This window comes from Bos grunniens, chromosome 16 (assembly GCF_055505025.1).
Source record: "Bos grunniens cultivar Pamir isolate PY7600 chromosome 16, Bosgru_T2T1.0, whole genome shotgun sequence".
In the NCBI taxonomy this organism is placed as follows: Eukaryota; Metazoa; Chordata; class Mammalia; order Artiodactyla; family Bovidae; genus Bos; species Bos grunniens.
The window spans coordinates 76,480,194-76,486,193 of NC_141180.1; positions in this window are offsets into that span (position 1 = coordinate 76,480,194).

A 6,000-nucleotide genomic window follows, 5' to 3' on the forward strand; every position below is an offset into this window, starting at 1 on the left:
GACCTAAAGCCAGACATCCTGGAATGTGAAGTCAAGTGGGCCTTAGAAAGCATCACTACAAACAAAGCTAATGGAGGTGATGGAATTCCAATTGAGTTCTTTCAAATCCTGAAAGATGATGCTGTGAAAGTGCTGCACTCAATATGCGAGCAAATTTGGAAAATTCAGCAGTGGCCACAGGACTGGAAAATGTGTTTTTATTCCAATCCCAAAGAAAGGCAATGCCAAAGAATGCTCAAGCTACCACACAATTGCACTCATCTCACACGCTAGTAAAGTAATGCTCAAAATTCTCCAAGCCAGGGTTCAGCAATACTTGAACCATGAACTTCCAGATGTTCCAGCTGGTTCTAGAAAAGGCAAAGGAACCAGAGATCAAATTGCCAACATCTGCTGGATCATCGAAAAAGCAAGAGAGTTCCAAATAACATCTACTTCTGCTTTATTGACTATGCCAAAACCTTTAACTGTGTGGACCACAATAAACTGGAAAATTCTGAAAGAGATGGGAATACCAGACCACCTGATCTGCCTCTTGTGAAATTTGTATGCAGGTCAGGAAGCAACAGTTAGAACTGTACATGGAACAACAGACTGATTCCAAATAGGAAAAGGAGTACGTCAAGGCTGTATATTGTCACCCTATTTATTTAAATTATATGCAGTGTACATCATGAGAAATGCTGGGCTGGAAGAAGCACAAGCTGGAATCAAGATTGCTGGGAGAAGTATCAATAACCTCAGATATGCAGATGACACCACCCTTATGGCAGAAAGTGAAGAAGAACTAAAAAGCCTCTTGATGAGGGTTAAAGAGCAGAGTGAAAAAGTTGGCTTAAAACTCAACATTTTAGTGTTAGGAAATCACAATATATCTCTGGAGATATGACTCCCTAGTAAGGATTAAGTTCTAGTTTCCCTTGAAGTTTGTAGCCCCTGGAATGCTTAGTGGTAAGATTATTGCCTAAGAAGATATCAAATCAAGAAAAACTAAGTTTTAGTAACAACTGAATACTTATCCTATACTACATTTCAAGATATTATATAATTAATATGTGCCATCTTCACAAAGGTCCTTAATACTGGGTATGGTGGTGGTTTAATTGCTAAGTTATGTCTGACTCCTGCAACTCTATGGACTGTACAATGCCAAGGTCCTCTGTCCATGGGATTCACCCGTAAAGAATACTGGAATGAGTTGCCATTTCCTTCTCTAGGAGATCTTCCCAACCCAGGAACTGAACCCAGTTCTCCTGCATTGCGGGTGGATTCTTTCCTGAGTAAAGTATGAGGGAAGACTATAGAAAGGGAAGCTCATATATGGAATATATTGGTTGTAGATATTTCACAGATGAGATGAAAGCCACACAGCTCATAGTATATCACCAAAGACCTCACATCTATCCCATTGTTATGCCAAAACTTAAATTCTTATTAGTCTGTCTTTAAATACTGTGCCATTAACAAAAATGTTATATGACTTCTTAAATGCACAGAATATTTTATATAGAATTCTAAACAATATTATATAATATAGCAATACATGAAAAGAAGCAAAAAAAGATGGCTGAGGAGTAAGATGGGGAAATCACCAGCTTCCCCACAAATACACCAAAAACTCATCGAGATATTGAACAACTCTTACAAAGCAGACTTTAGGACACAGCAGAAGACCCCAGGCTTCCAGTGGGGTAAGATAAGCTCACTGGAAGGAGGTAAGAGAAAAGATAAGACATTGAAAGTGAAAAGAAGAGATGGAGAATTTCAGGATGGGAGATTGTCCCTGAGACTGAACCACTGAGGTGGGAGCATTGAGTCCAAGATCCAAGACTGCTAGAGAACTCCTAATCACTCCCCCTCCCCCACAGAAATTAATTGCTGAGAAAATCCATGAAGGCCTAGAATTGTACACAGAGCCTGGTATCACCAAGCTGCCGATGGCATATACACTGCAGGACAGCTTACCCAATCAACTGGCAAGACAAAAGCACAATAACAATCATCAGCAGACAGGATTCTTATAGACTCCAAAATATACCACCTCACACAGCCATGTCCTTCTGGAAAAAGAAAAAAAAAAAAAGAAAACAAAACTCACCTCCTCCACTACAACGGAGGGTCTTGTCACCCCTAACAAGAAATCAACACAAACCACTGAAACAACCTTTCCCACTGACAGCAAAAACCAAAGGAAGAAGGGATACATCCCTAAGGTCTGGGAAAAGGAGACTTCAAATGCAGTAAGTTAGAAAAAAAGGAAAAGACACAGAAATATAGGACAAATGAAGAAACAAGGTAGAAACTCACAAGACCAAATAAACAAGGAGGAAATAAGGAAACTACCTGAAAAATAATTCAGAATAATGACAGTAAAGAATTTCCAAAGCCTCAAAAGTAGGATGTAAAATATGCAAGAAACAATTAACACAATTAATGCAATTACCAAGGACATAGAAGAAATAAAGAATAAATAATGAAGAGATATGAATAACACATTACTGAAATTAAAAATAGTCTAGAAGGAACCAATAGTAGAGTAACTGAGGAAGAAGAACAGATAAGTGAGCTAGAAGATAGAATGGCAGAAACAACTGCTAAAGAGAAAAATAAAGGAAAAAGAATGAGAAGAAATCTATGACAGTATTAAACTCACCAGTGTTTGAGTTATAGAGGTCTCAGAAGAAGAACAGAAAAAGAAAGGCACTGAGAACATTTTTGAGGAGATTATAGTTGAAAACTTCCTCAACATGGTAAAGGAAATAGTCAATCAACTAAAAGAAGCACAGAGTCTAATACAGGATAAACCCCAGGAGAAAGATGTTGAGACACATAATAATCAAGCTAACAGATATTAAACACAAAGATTAAAAGCACAAAGTATAAAACACAATATTAAAAGCATCAGGGGAAGAAACAAGCAGCATACAATGGAAAACCCATACAAGTAACAGCAAATCTTTCTGCAAGCCAGCAGAAACTCTGCAAGCCAGAAGTTGATGTCAGGATATATTTAAAATACTGAAAGGAAAAAAAAAATGCCATCAAGTCTACTCTGTCTAGTAAGGATCTCATTCAAAACTGATGGAGAAATCAAACACATTACAGAAGAGCAAAATTTAAGAGAATTTAGGACTACCAATCCAGAATTACAACAAATACTAAAGGGACTTACATAAGTCATAAACAAAAGAGAAAAGAAAGACCTACAAAAACATTTAAGAAAATGTCAATAGAAACATATATATCAATAATTACTTTAAATGTAAATGAACTAAATTCTCCAACCAAAAGATATAGACCTGATGAATGGATACAAAAACAAGACCCATATATTTGCAGCCTACAAGAGACCCATTTCAAACCTAGAGACACATACAGGTTGAAATCAAAAGGATGAAAAGTGATACCCTTGCAAATGGAAATCAAAAGAAGCCAGAGTGGCACTTCTCAGATATAATACACTTTTCAGATATAATACACTTTAAAGAATATTGCAAGAGATAAAAAAGGACTCTACATAATGATCAAGGGATCAATCCAAAATGAAGACATAACAACTGTAAATATCTATGTATCCAACATAGAAATACCTCCTTGCATGAGGCAAATACTAACAGACATAAAAATGGAGCTCGAGAATAGCACAATAATAGTAAGTGGCTTTAACACCTTCTCCTTATACCAATGGACAAAGCATGAAAAACAGAAAATCAAAAAGAAAATACAAACCTTAAATGAAACATTAGGCCATTTGGATTAATTGATATCTTCATAACTTTCCATCAAAAAATGCAGAAGAATACACTTTCTTCTCAAGTGCACATGGAACATTCATTTTCCATGATAGACCACAGCTTGGGCCACAAATCATGCCTCAGTAAATTTCAGGACATTGAAATCATACCAAGCAATTTCTCTGACCAAAATGCTATGAGACTAGACATCAATTACAGGGAAAGAACTGCAAAAGCACAAAAACAAGGATAATAAGCAATACATTTCTAAATAATAAAGAGGTTACTGAAGAGATCAGAAGGGAAATCAAAAGATTCATAGAAAGAAATGACAACAAAAACACAATGACAGAAAACCTATGGGATGCAGCAAAGCAGTTCTAAGAGGGAAGTGTATAACAATACAATCCTACTTGAAGATACAAGAAAATTATAAAATAGACAACCTAACTCTACACCTAAATCAGCTGATAAAAGAACAACAGCAACAACAACAAAAAGCCAAAAATAGTAAATGGAAATAAATTATAAGGATCAGAGCAGAAATAAATGAAAAAGAAGTGAAAGGAGGCAGTCCTAAGATGGCAGAGGAATAGGACGGGGAGACCAATTTCTCCCCCACAAATTCACTGAAAGAACATTTGAACGCTGAGCAAATTCCACAAAACAATTTCTGAATATTGGCAGAGGACATCAGGCACCCAGAAACGGAGCCCATTGAGAGATAGGCAGGTGGGGGCAGCCAGAGCCAGAAGAGGGCAATTGCGGCCCCAGAGAGGCATCATCTATCAACTGCATCAGGCTTTGTTGCTGACCAAGATTTTTAGGGATTCTGGAGGTTCAACATCTGCCAGGAGGGTCACAGCCAGAGATCAGCTCCCCAGAAGAGACACCTGGCACACCTCAGAAGGCGCATCCATTGTACACTCAGAAAACCGAGTGGCTGGGACGGAGGAGGTTATAAGATGCACCCACTACATGGGGGTGACTGCACTCGCCAAGGACCTGGTCACTTGAGCTGCTCGGACCTGGGAAGTGCACCAAACTCAGGCCCAACCAAGTCTGCGCCTTTGTGGAGTACCTGAGAAGCTGAACCTGAGCAATTTAGACCTGGGAAGTGTAAGCAACCCAGGGCCCGCCTCAGATAGTTCCCGGCAGAGCAACATAGAGCCTGAGAAGTGTAGAATGAAAGCACACACAGTGAGTGGGGGCAAACCCAGGGCGGCTGAAACCCTGGGAGCACTTCCCACACACGCCAGTGATATTAGTTTGCAGTGTTGCTCCCTCCCAACAGCACAACTGAACAAGTGAGCCTGAAAAACTGACCACCATTGTCCCCTTGTGTCAGGGCAGAAATTAGATGCTGAAGAGACCAGTAAACAGAAGAAGCTAAAATAAACAGAGGGAACCACTTTCGAAGGGACAGGTGCAACAGATTAAAACCCTGTAGTTAGCAGCGACTACATAGGAAGGGAACTATAGATCTTGAGAAGAAGTATAAGCCAGATCAAGGAACTATTTGCAAATGAATTGACCCCACACTGTCCACAACAGCTCCAGAGAAATTCCTAGATATATTTTTACTATTATCATGTTTTAATTTTTTTAAATATTTAAGTCCTCTATTACTCCTTTAATTTTCATTTTATATCCTACTATTTTTATAAGCTTGCAAAAAAACCCCGACATTTTTAAAGCAAACATTATATTATATAATATATATATTATAATTTTGTGACTTTGGTTTGTTTTTTTAATATCATATTTTTGAGAATCTAATCTCTATTCTAGATTTTTTTTGACCATCAGAGCTTTATTATTATTATTATTATTATTTTTACTTTGCAATATTGTATTGGTTTTGCCATACATCAACATGCATCTACCACAGGTGTACACGTGTTCCCTATCCTGAACCCCTCTCCCACCTCCCTCCCCATACTTTGCTTTTTGGTATTTGTTATCAATTTTGTACCTTTAAGAACCCAATCTTCAGTACCCATTTTTACTTGGTAGCCAGATTACTGTCTTGACTGCGCTCTCCCCCTTTGGACTCTGTTTTTTCTCCACCAGGTCGCCTCTATCTCCTCCCTCCCCCTTCTTTTCTCTACCCAACTCTTTGAATCTCTTTGTGTGTTCTGGGCTGTGGAGAACACTTAGGGAACTGATTACTGGCTGGATCTGTCTCTCTCCTTTTGATTCCCTATTTTCTCCTCCTGGCCACATCAGTCTCCTTCCTCCCTCTTCTCTTCACTGTGTAACTCTG